General features: G+C 38.1%; 1 protein-coding gene across 12 annotated transcripts in view; it reads left to right on the top strand.

The window, feature by feature from the left end:
- ENPP3 (ectonucleotide pyrophosphatase/phosphodiesterase 3) overlaps window positions 1–13,237 on the top strand; it is a 100,818-nt gene that overhangs the window by 3,539 nt on the left and 84,042 nt on the right. For 5 of the 12 annotated variants that reach the window (XM_084956101.1, XM_084956093.1, XM_084956077.1 and 2 more), the window contains one exon: window positions 1,934–2,142. The exons of 6 other annotated variants lie outside the window; for them this stretch is intronic. The gene's annotated coding sequence lies outside the window, so the exon portion shown is untranslated. Of the gene's footprint in view, window positions 1–1,043; window positions 1,136–1,933; window positions 2,143–13,237 lie in introns of those variants that run through there. One more of the 12 variants, XM_084956104.1, reaches the window with a different exon arrangement.

The following is a 13,237-nucleotide window of genomic DNA, read 5'->3' as shown; positions in this document are numbered from 1 at the left end:
CATTGAATTGTCTTTTATTTGTATGTATACTTTTAAACACTATTCAGTTCTTTTGATGTTTTTCTACCCTTATGCCAGTATCATATTGTCTCAATTGCTATAGCTTATTAGTAAGTCTTGTAGTAGGGTAGCGTAAGTTCTCCAAATTTATTTTTTTCCAAGTTTATTTGGTTATTCTAAGTCCTTTTCATTTACATGTAAATTTTAGAATAAGCTTGTCAATTTTTTTTTTTTTTTTTTTTGTCTTTTTGCCATTTCTTGGGCCACTCTCGCAGCATATGGAGATTCCCAGGCTAGGGGTCGAATCGGAGCTGTAGCCACCGGCCTACGCCAGAGCCAGAGCTAGGCAAGATCCAAGCAGTGTCTGCAACCTATACCACACCTCACGGCAACGCAGGATCCTGAACCCACTGAGCAAGGCCAGAGATCGAACCCGATGGAGGGACAGTTCAGCAGAGGATGTAGGCATCTGAGTGGGTTGATGTGGGTATCCAAGCATGGGAGGGCATGAGGTGGAGAGGCAAGTTCCTACAGGGGAGTCTTTCAGTTTGGCTGTGCCTGGATTAGTCAGTAATATCTGATGTGGTTCTTGTCATTGTGGCTGCAAAGTATCTTTTATTTGCTGTTGTTTCCAATAAACAAAATATCTAGGCTCTAATTCGTGATCCTTTTCACTCTTGGGAGCTTGCTGTAAAAGTGTCTCAATACGATTTTGTCAATAATGTAATATAAGTCCTTTGAACAATTGTGGGTAAAGTTTTCTAAAATATTATTTTTGCCAAATGTCTGCCAGTGCTGAACTGAAACACAGAGACAGAGTTTGGCTTAAAAGAGAAAAAGATAGCTGTAGTACTTTGCCAGCCAAAGGGGGGCACAGTCTTTAAGACTTTAGCCTGCTGTGATCCCCCCCCCCCCCTTTGTCTGGCAAAGCAATAAGGAGGAGAAAAGTAGCATCTGGGACATCATGACACCTCTACCAGCAACTGGATAAGTTCCCTGACTTGGACCTTGGACCTTGTCCATTTGTGAAACCCTTGATTCCTGTTTGGGGCTTTTCCTTTGGGGAGATCCCATCTGTAATTTTGTGGCTTCCTTTTGGCTGGCAAGGATTCTGGTTTTGCTTTCAGTTTCATGCGTGAGTATTTAATTCGTGATGGCACCCTAGAGAAGATTTTGACAGAGGTACTAGCCTAAGCCTTAGTTTTGAAAGCTAAGGGAAAACAAAGCCAATCTGGGAAACATCTCTAAAGTTCCATCATGCACTCCTCTGGGGAAGATCACAGGTGACTAGTCAAGTTAAAGTTATGAACCAATCGCTAGGTACAGCAGCTTGCTTAGTTGGAAGAGACTGAGGAGTCTGGGCTGGGTGTTTAGGTAAGAGGCTGCTATGACACCTTTCCTCAGTTCAGCTGCTTTAATGGAGTATGTCGAGATACAGGGTAGTACCTGACATCGTTTGCTCCAAAGAAAAGGGGCAAGACTTTTATGGTTTTCTCTGGTGATGGGGGGGTGGAGGCCAAGTCCTCACGCTGTGCAGTGGTCCCACAGGGAAACCCACTCATTAATTAAAACCTGCTCAACCAGGGACCTGAAAAAGAACTGGCCATTTGACGATCTGAGCACCTGCGGTGTCCTAGTTTCCACTGGGAGACCCAAGACACATAAGACAGAACTGAAGCCTCTCTGAGCTAGAACTGAAACAAGTGCTCAAGCAGCTTCACTGGCCCACAGCACTTCAGTGTGCTCTCAACCCCACAATATCATTAGTCTCAAATATAAAAACAAGGAGCACCAGGAAGCCAGCCTCCAACATCTCAGCCAGATTTACGTCCATACAAAACTGTTGCTTGCAAGTATCTACTTAAATGAGTATTAAAGGGAAAATTTCTTGCTCTGAAAATAGTCAAAATGGGCTCTTCTATTGCATATGCAGTGATTAGAGAAAGCTAGCTTGGAAGAAAGAAGTTCAGAATTCACAACTCTGGGCAGATATCCCTTCTTTGCCTTGACTGACATCCTCATCACTCCGATACTTGAGGACCAACTCACCTGCTGATGGACTAGACCCGGTGGCTGCCACAGGGACCCTTTGGTCCCTGGTCTCCTCCTGACACGGATGACTGGCCAGAGTGCCCCGACAGGGTAAGGGACAAGAGACTTTGTTGACCTTTTCCCCTTCCCTCTCCCTTTTCTCTTTTCAAACTCGAGCTGGCCTCTTGTCTCCTCCTTTTGAAACATTTGAAGACTCAAGATACTCCCATTTACTCTTTTGGCATATACAGTTCAAAAAAGCAAGCTTGAGAAAATGTCTTTTCAGAATTCTAAACTTGAGGGAATAAGTCCTTCTAGGAGAACTTGCTTTTCTTGCCCTGTGCCTTGAGACCTTGAGAAAAAACATGGGGAAAGAAGTCTTTTTTCAAAACATATTTATAAACTAGTGAGTTTTATTTGTAATAGCTGACTCATGACGAAGCTTAGGAAATGAAGCTATGAGATCTCTGTGTCTGTCTATGAGTTGCATGTGCATCATTTATGTCTAACTTTGGGATGATATTATCAAAAATTAAGTGTAAATGAGCCCTATTTAATTGGCTTCAAGGAAATTAAGTGCATAGATAAATTCTTAAAATATGAAAGGGAACTAACTGGCCAGAGTTAATTTTAGACTCGTGACCTGGGAAATATTCAGTATAAAATTAATATCTTTTAGTAGAATTAAAGTTTGTTGAGCTAATTAATATAGACATGATTTTAGAGTTATCAACATTAAGTATAAGAACTTATTTTACCTAAGTTTAATAGAAGTCAATTGAGACACTGAGACATCAGTTATAAAACAGAGAAACTAAAGGTATTTAGGTCTATTAACCAGTATGTTCGGTACCCCCCTGAGATGTTCTCTATAAGAAAAACACATGTTTTTAGAAATTATAAAAGACAGTCTGTGATTGCTTTAGAAAAGTAGGATGTGTGTGTTCTCAATAAAGAAGGAATGAGGAAATGGAATTGCATTTTATTAAGGGAAAAGAAATAAGTCTCTTATATCTTGTTGTTTTGGTTGGGAAAATAAGGGACAGACTCATATGGATACAGAGAGTGATGGAAAGTTTGTGGGAAGTGGACACTGAGGAAAGAATTTTGTGCATAGATGGGACTAAGTTTAGAATAAATTTAATTGAGTAAATTAATTCTAAAAGTAAGCTGGTGCAACAGACCAGGGCATGCAAAGACAAGGAAGAAATAGTCAAGCAAAAAAGTACAGCCTTGGGAAGGATCCTGGTTCGCTCTCAAGGGATACACATAAAAACATAGGCATCTCAGAGTTAGCATCGTGGCACAGCGGAAACAAATCCGACTAGGAACCATGAGGTCTCCGGTTCGATCCCTGGCCTCACTCAGTGGGTTAAGGATCCAGTGTTGCCGTGAGCTGTGGTATAGGTCGCAGATGCGGCTTGGATCCACCATTGCTGTGGCTGTGGAGTGAGCCGGCAGCTGTAACTCCGATTAGACCCCTAGCCTGGGAACCTCCCTATGCTGCAGGTGCGCCCTTAAAAGGACAAAAAACCAAAGGGAAAAAAAAAAAAAAGCATCTCACATACCTAAGAGAAAAGTTATATTCCTTATGCTTCTTTTAGAAATAATACTTTAAAACTGGACAGCTTAGAGTCCTTCTTTGTCCTCCCTGGCTTAATTGCACCCTAAACACAATCACCCATAAGCTAAAGATTAGGCACCCTAAGCATAATTGCCCGTGGGTTAAAGATTATTAGCACATGATGTTTTTCAGGAACTTTCCTAGTTGGCTCTAATCTCTGATCGATATGCCCTTTTCTCAAGTACTGTTATTCTGGGCAATAACCCAGAAAACCACCATCATGATAATGCCAAGATCTCTGACTTCAGATTTGATGACTAAGACTCCCGTGAAGAAAGAAGAATGTGCGTTTGTCCCAATCCTGATTCCTATCTGAAAACCTGTTTATCTCCTTTTTACAATAAAACTCCTTACAATTCTTTCCATTGGGGGCTACAGTCTTTAAAGCATTAGCCTGCTGTGGCACCCTTTGCCTGGCAAAGCAATAAAGCCATCTTTTTCTCCTTTACCCAAAAACTCTGTCTCTATTTCAGTTAGGCACCGGCTGACAGAGACTGAATTTCTGTAACATTATTTTCCCATAAAACCATTTTCTCACATGTGCAGTGGGTTAAAGAATGTACATCTTGGATTAATGGCAGTTGGGCTACAATAGACACTGTAATTTTTGTTTTATCAGGTCTAAACTATATTTGCCTGGTGAAGTCAAAATTACCCCCTTTTGTGGCCATATCTGTTTCTTCTTCTATAATGGCAATTTCTTGAGCCTATATAGTGAAATCTTCTATTGGGTTGGCAGGGTTAATGTCAAGCAGTGGCCATTCTCAAGGCTGGACAGGATGATTATTTAAAGCTGCCCATTTGGCTGCAGCATTAGGAAGCTATTTCTTTTAGCTTCCATAGTGTCCGATTTGGAATCCCTGTTATTTCAGTAATTGCTAACTGTTTTGGCAGTTGTATAACAATTAATGAATCTGCAGACTTTTTTTTTTTTAATAGCTTGTCCTGAAGAGGTTAAAAATTTCATTGTTTTCATAGCATTCCAAAGTTGCATGCCATTCCAAAAGCATAGTGATTGTCAGTATTCATATTTGCTACCTGGTCTTTAGCTAGTTGACAAGCTAGAGTTAAGGCAATTCATTTGACTTGTTGTGCTAACTTTATTTCTGGTAAATAAATCTTTCAGTTATGTCCACTGTGACTGTTATTGCATAACCCATTCTGTGATGACTCTGCTCATCCCTTAAGCAGGAGGCATCTGTAAATCTAACTGGATAAGCCTTATCAGTTGGGCTTTCTTGTAAGTCAGCCCTGGGAGCAAGAAGATACTCTGTTAACAAAGTACAGTCATGGTTATTTTCTTCCTATGATGGTGGAAGCAAAGTTGCAAGTTTAATGTTATTACATCCAACCAAGGTAGTATTAGGGGCAGAAAGCAACAATATTTCATTAAGAAGTAGCTGACTTCCAGAATTGTGCTGAGTGTGGTGAGAGTTTGGAAGAGACTCAACTGAGTGTGGGACATAAATAGTTAATGGAGACTATTCCTATTTCTATTCCTATTTCTTCAGTAACCTTGCATAAGAGTGCCCTTTCTGAAATTACCCTCATACAAGGTGTGAAAGTCCTTTTGCCACTGAGTCTAATTTAGTTTTAGAGCACAAAAGCAAGTCATCTACAAGCATTTCTGTAAAAGCATCAGAGTAAGACACTGTAAATGACAAAAGACTTAGAAAGCATGGTTAAAGACTTGATTACCATGCAGTTGTCAAGGAAATTTGGCTATTTCTGTACAGACAACCTTTCAAGATAATAACTAGAATTATGACTGTCAACATACCAGGACATTTCAAAGTTTGGGTATTTCATATAACTTCTAAAGCATTTGTATTAATAATATTTCTCAATACAATATAAATTGAGAAGATTTATTATTACTCACTTGATGGTGTTTCCCATGTAATTTAAGAAGCCTAATTAGTTTAATGCCACTCTTTGGGATGTTAAGGGGCCTTTTGAAGCATCCCAAATTTAGCTGTGGGTCAAAAGAATTTCATTAATTTGATTTGAGAAACATTGTCAAAAATATCCAAAGATTTTATTTTATTTAATTTATTTATTTATTGTCTTTTTGCTATTTCTTTGGGCTGCTCCCGCAGCAAATGGAGGTTCCCAGGCTAGGGGTCGAATCAGAGCTGTAGACACCAGCCTATGCCAGAGCCACAGCAACGCAGGATCCGAGCCGCGTCTGTGACCTACACCACAGCTCACGGCAACGCCGGATCGTTAACCCACTGAGCAAGGGCAGGGACCGAACCCGCGACCTCATGGTTCCTAGTCGGATTCATTAACCACTGCGCCACGACGGGAACTCCAAAAATATCCAAAGATTTTAAACATTTGGCCAAGTAGGATCATAAGTCACTGTGAAATGATACTATTTACATGACCAAAATGGAAAAAAAAAAAAAAATTTCAAAGGCAAGTGCAGAGAGTTACTGGTAAAGAAACTTTATAATCTGTTATCAAAAGCAAATCTCAAGAAAATGTCTTCTCACCAGAAAAAAAAAAAACCAAATTCTAGTTTTACATGATTCACATTTGGTATTAAAATTCATTAATTTAATTAAATTCAATCTATTTTTAGTCTTGACCTGCATAAAACTAGCTTCTCAAGATTCCCTTTTTAAAATTAATTTCTGGAAATGTATGTCATTTCATAGGACAATCTTTCAATAAAGTGCAAAATATATTTATTAATAGTTTCAAACATATTTAGTCTCTCTGAAATAAGACAAAAAACAGGTAAACATAGACTTCTTTGACAATTTATGTTTCAGTATTTTATCTTTTTAAAAATGATTTAGATATTCAGTGCATTTCTGTAATTTAATTTAATTTAGCAGAACTCTAAAGTTTTGAGTTGCCAAAAATCTGGAGAAACTCTTTTTAGTAGACATTTTATAGAACATATTATTCTTAAAGAATTCACCCAAAACTTTTATCCCATTTATATTTTATTTCTTAGGAAAATATCATCATGCCATTAATTACCTTATTGACAAAGTTATCATATTAACATAGATAATATGAGTATATTGATTTTCAGTTAACCAGGTTCGAAAAGAGTATTATACTTAAGGTCGATGATTCTAAAGACATGCCTATATTAATTAAATCATCAATTTATATTTGTTTTTATTCATTAAAGATGAATCCTAGATCATGTGATCCTTTAAATTTTGGAGTTAATTTAAGTTGCATTTAGAAAAATTCAGTTTTTCAGCACTTACTTTTTAGCCAGTTAAATAGACCTCTTTTACAAATTACTTTTGTTAACACCATCCAGGGATGGGGACATACTGCATTTATAATGTGCACGGCAGACATACATACATACATCAAGACAGACACAGAGATCTCATAATTTCCATGCTTGAGTTTTAAAAAACCTCATGTCTTTTTAAAATTTCCTTTCATGTTTAAGTTCTTCTGATTGGATTGAGGCTGTAGTCTCAGATGACATGGGCTGTGTTTTCATTTCAAGGACATAGGCTTTCTCCTAGGAGTACAGCATTTTGAAAAGGTGTTTGGTCAAGCTGGCTTTCTCTAGAGTGTCAACAGAGCTCCATCCTGGCCATTTAAGAGTTAAGTTGTTGCAAAGATTGGCTTCCTTCCAATTGTACATAAAGCCAGCCAGAGTTTCAGTGAGTGGCTGCCCATCCAGGAGCTGTTAGGACTCTGAGGCATAGTTTCCCACTCTTAATTTGGTGGCCTAAGTCAGATTTGATCTGGACAGCTTTCTGAGGGCAGCACGATAGATCAAATGTCTGCTGCTTCTATCTCCCCAAAGAGCTTGGGTTTGTTGGACTCTATCAGGAGTCTTGGTTCCTCCCTTCAGTAGTCTAAAACTACCATGGGTTCTCAGGACACTAGGTGATCAGCCTTTATAATGCCAGCTGGCTAGCAGAATTTACTTCATGATTCTAGTGGGATCCTCTGTGAGCTAAGAACTGAGCCTCAGACACCTCCCCTAGGTTCTTAGTCACCTAAGAACACCTCATGGCTAGAAGGAACAGATATTCCTTCAGCCTCTCCTTTCACTAGCAATTTATTCAGACTATATATATATCTCTTTCCAATATAAACCAAAATTTAAAAAAGATGACCAAGCCCATTTGCTCCAGATATCTCCCTAGATCCCTACCTAGATAAGCTACTGGAATCCTCTTAAGACTCCAAATCCCAAGACAAACAGCTGAAGTAAAATTCAGGAAATAATTTAAAGCAGTGATGTCCAGATATCAGGAGAACTCACTGAAGCACAGGAGGAATTCTGAGAAGCAGGTGGGGTTCAAGGGCTGGGGCTGGCACCAAGTATTAGTTCAGGGTGGATGCCAGGAATGTTCTGATGGATGTCTCTGATATCCTACCAACTATGCCAAGGAAAACGTTGACCAAAATTCAATTAAATCTCAAGTTAAGAAACAAAGGGAATTTTATTCAAGCCAAACTGAGGATTACAACCTGGGAAGCTCTGAGAACTCTTCTGCTTGTTAGAAGTCAAAGGCACGGTCATATACATTTTCAAGACAAAGGGTCATACATCAAAATGACATTGTGATATTTTATAGAAAGTTCACCAAGGATACATAGTCCAGATAAAGTAAATATAAAAGTGAGCCGCCAGTTGCTATGACCTCCCACCCCCACACTAGAGTTGGGAAAGAAAGTAATTCTTTAAAAAGTCGCATTGCTAGTGTAAGAAGAAAGAAAAAAAAATTGGTGTTCACAGTTGGGCAGGCACTCCCATCTTTGAGGAGCTCGGGTTAATGTGTAATGCAGATGCACACTACACATTAGGGAGAGAGGAGGCCCAAGCAGACACACAGAAAGAATTTTATGTTTAGTTTTTTCTTGTCATGCCTTAAAATATACATTTTATCTCATCAAAAGGATAAAAAATATTTTTGCCTATAGTAGGCAGAATATTGAGTACCTCCCCCCCACAAATATCTATGTCCTAATCCCCAGGACTTGAAAATATGTTAGATTACATGGCAAAGGGAAATTGAATTTGCAAAATGGAATTAAGATTGCTAATCCACTGACCCTAAAATAAGATTAACCAGGTAGGTCCGGTGTAATCCAAAAGCCCTTAACAGTGGAAGAGGGGAATCAGAAGGAGATCTGACTAAGGGAAAATGGTCAGGCAAGATGCAAAGTTTCCACCCTGGAGGATGGAGGGTGGGAATCACAAGGAATGTAGGAGGCTCCTAGAAGCTGGAAATGAAGGCAATAAAACTTTAATTCTCCCTCAGAGATTCCAGAAAGGAATTCAGCTCACCTGAGTTCTTGATTTTCGCTTAGTGAGACTTAAACTTTAAACCAAGGGAACTGTGAAATGATAATTTGTGTTGTTTTAAGCCACTAAGTTTGTGGTAATGTATTAACACCAGCCACAGAAAACTAATAAACATGCTTAAGTAACAATATTGGCTACCTGAGAGGGATGGGAGAGATTATTTGACTTGTTATACTATTTATTATAAAGTAATAGTTTAAAAAAAGAGTAGAGCCATTTTTACACTTCTTCCCTAAAAGATATTCTTTCTCTTTACTTTTGAGGTTGAAGACATCAACATGTGTGTTCTTTAAATACCTCAACCGAAACCTAGCTTGTCATCTTTCCAGAAAACTAACCTCCCCTCCTGATGCCCTTTTCTCTACTAATGGCCCCGCACTTGTCTTGGTCACCTGGGTCTGGAATCTTTCTTTAATCTCAGCCTTCATATTTTTTTTTTTTTTTTTTTTTTTTGCTATTTCTTGGGCCGCTCCCACGGCATATGGAGGTTCCCAGGCTAGGGGTCCAATCGGAGCTGTAGCCACCGGCCTATGCCAGAGCCACAGCAACGCGGGATCCGAGCTGAGTCTGCAACCTACACCACAGCTCACGGCAACACCAGATCATTAACCCACTAAGCAAGGGCAGGGACCAAACCCGCAACCTCATGGTTCCTAGTTGGATTCGTTAACCACTGCGCCACGATGGGAACTCCTCAGCCTTCATATTTCTAACCCAACGTATGTTATCCATTTCCACTGCCTTCATCGGACTTGTGACCTCTCACTGGGACTGTGACAGCTACACCTTCCTGGCCTCTCTGACTTCATCTCTCCCCATTTGGGCCATTGTGCTCTCAAGAACCAGGAAAATATTCCTAAAATAGGTCTTTTATCATTATACTCTCTGACTCTATTTATGGCTTTTTTATTTATTTTTATTGAGGTATAGTTGATTTACAATGTTAGTTTCAGGTGTACAGCAAAGGGACATATATATATATATATATATATATATATATGTGTATGTATCATGTATATTCTTCAGATTCTTTTCCTTTATTGGCTATTACAAAATGTTGAGTATAATTCCCTGTACTATACCATAGGTCCTTGTATTGTTGTCTATTTTATATACAGTAGTGTATATATGTTAATCCCAAACTCCTCATTTATCCTTCTACCCCTGCTTCTCCTTTGGTAACCGTAAGTTTGTCTTCAAAGTCTGTGAGTCTGTTTCTGTTTTGTAAATAAGTTCATTTTTATCTTTTTTTTTTTTTTAAGATTCCACATATAAGTGATATCATATGATGTCTGTCCTACTTCACTTAGTATGATCATCTCTGGGTCCATCCATGTTGCTACAAATGGCAATTTCATTCTTTTTTATGGCTGGGTAATATTCCATTGTGTATATATATCACATCTAGTTTATCCATTCCTCTACCAATGGACACTTAGGTTGCTTCCATGACTTGGCTATTGTCAGTAGGACTGTATTGAACATTGGGGCACATGTATCTTTTTGAATTATGGTTTTCTCCAGATATATGCCCAGAAGTGAAATTCCAGGTGCATATGGTAGCTCTACTTTTAGTTGTTTAAGGAAACTTCATACTGTTTTCCATAGTGGCTGTACCAATTTACATTCCCACCAACAATACAGGAGAGTTCCTTTTTCTCCTCACCATGTTACTCTCTGACTCTATATTCAACCTTGTGCTTTCATTTGCTACAGATTCATGTTTCAGTTTCTTTAATTCTAGCCTCTTCATTTCTTCTTTCTTTCTCCACAAAGTGTCTTTTGACTCAAAATTTATTTTTTCTTTTAACCATACCACACAAATTTTACAGACTGAAGAATTCTGATTTTTACAATCTATTCTGCCATATAAAACCCTCACTGCCCCAGATCATCTTACTTGTGTATAGAATTTTTGATTCAAATAGTACTTTAGCCCATACCAACAGTGTTCATTGTGTTGTCCAGAATTTAAAACTTTAGTTTTTTAGTTACTCATTGTAAAAGAAATTGATAATACTGTTAATATAATAATTAATTTCTTTTTTTCCTATAAAATTTTAAATAAAATATGTAAATGTAAAAAGATGGCTAATTCTTATACATTGATAATAGGTCAATAAAAAGATGACTACTTCTCCATAGCTCATATTTTGGTAGTATCAGTTCCCAAACACCTCCCCACCTTCAACTCTCACTCCCCAGAAGTAACCACTTTCAATTTTATTTGTAAATAACATGCTTTCTCACATCATTTCTTGCTCTCCCAGTTTTAGGTACTATGTATTGACATACCACGAAAGATGAGTAGTTAATGTTCCTGAATACCCCTCGCATTTCCTCCATCTTCATCTTACCCGTGTATCAGAATTTATCGGTTAGACTACAGACTTTCGTGTTGTTCTGACTCAATATCTATTATTTACACAATGCAATACAGTTAATTGTGATTATATTTTCCTTTTCTATACAATTTTTGTTTTGTTTTGGGGGTTAATAATTGCACATGTTTTTTCTTCGCTTAGTTTTGAAAGTACCAATGACTAATTTGTCCAGAAATCTCTACCTGAGATATCAGTCTCCTCTCAGCAAGTTCAGACACATAAAGTGGATACCAACTTCATCTTCCTTTTAGGGACATCCTTCTTGGAACTTCTGCCCTTCTCTGCCAGTCTGGATTGACAGATCTCTAAGCCTGTTTCCTGGCTACTGTCCAGTGCTAGTGTCTCTCTCTTACAAACATCTTTTGTTTGCTCAACTTACTCTTTTATTTGAAAATGGACGTTAACATATCCTCCATTAATTTCCTCAGAAAGACTATTTCTTTTCCCCCAACTTTATTTTGAAAAAAATTCAAACTGAGAGAAAAACTCAGGAATTTTAGAATCATCATACATATTTTAAATGTTTTTACCACACTTGCTGTTTCTCTCTGTCTCTTCCTTTCCTCCCTATCAATCTATTGTCTGTATATGAACTGTTTGAGAATTATTTATAGACATCCTAGTTCATCCCGAAATACTTCATTGTGTCCTTCTGAAAGTCATGCATGTAGGACCTGATTTTCATTACCACAGTATACTTAGCAGATCAGGAGATTTCACATCAATATAATACTATTATCTAAAATACATCCATACTCACTGTTCCTCATTTCTCCCAACAATGTCCTTCACTTATTATTTTTTTCTTCCCCCAGGATCCAATTAAGGATCTTGCTTTGCGTTTAGTTATTAGGTTTCTGTGATCTCCTTTACTTGAAACAGTTATGAACCCATTTCCCCCTCCCCTTTCATAAAATTGACATTTTTGAAGGTTGCAGGCCAGTTGTTTTGCAGAGTACCCCTCAATTTGGATTTGTCTCATTTCTCATGATTATGTTCAAGCTAAACATGTTTTGTTTTCTGTAGGTGTGTCATTGTATCCTTAAAAGTATTGTTTCTTAGAAAGTTTAGCTCTTTGCCTTTGAGACTCTGATGTAAGCTATACAGAAAACAAATACATGCATGTGCATATACCTACTTATATGCACAATAAAGTTTGTGCATAATTCCAGAGATCCACAGACCTTCTCTTTAATCCTAGCCATGCAAGTTCGTGAGAACTTGGCAAAATCTCTTCTGTAAATAGAATTGGTGTGGGTGATGAGATTCATGTTCTCACTACTCAGCAAGAGTGCTTGAGTTAATTTTTAAGTCACATAATGTTTATTAGGAAACTTAATGCTAGAGTTCCCTTACGCCCTAGTGGTTAAGGATTTGGCATTGTCACTGCCATGGCTCAGGTTTGATCCTTGGCCAAGGACCTTCAGAATGTCTCTATATTCGAAACAGTGACTTTGAAGATGTAATTAAGTTAAAATGAAGCCCTTAGGGTGGGTCCTGATCCAAAATGGCTGGTGTCCTTATAAGAAGAGAAGATAATAATGCAAAGACACCAGGCAGGTGCATGCATAGACAACCATGTGAACATGGCCATCTGCTAGTTAAGGATAGAGGCTTTAGAAAAATGCAACTCTGCTGACAACTTGATCTTAAACTTCTAGTCTCCAAAATTGTGATAAAATAAATTTCTTTTTTTAATGTCACTCGGTCTGGGGCACCTTGTTATGATAGCCTTAGTGAATGAATACAGGCACCTTTCTAAATCCCCTGAAGAAAAGTTTATTGTTTCCTCCTCTATTCATTCCCCTGGTATTTCATTAACCACACTAGTGTAACTAGTGTAAAGTACACGTCACACTACATTATGGTTTAAATGTTTATTCTATCAGACTG

This window comes from Sus scrofa, chromosome 1, assembly GCF_054392235.1.
Source record: "Sus scrofa isolate SSC_HxYL_T2T_F1_AM1 chromosome 1, Sscrofa_HxYL_maternal_Yorkshire_Landrace_v2.0, whole genome shotgun sequence".
Classification (NCBI taxonomy): domain Eukaryota; kingdom Metazoa; phylum Chordata; class Mammalia; order Artiodactyla; family Suidae; genus Sus; species Sus scrofa.
Note: the sequence above shows the minus strand (reverse complement) of the source record. Positions and strands in the feature narration are given on the sequence as shown.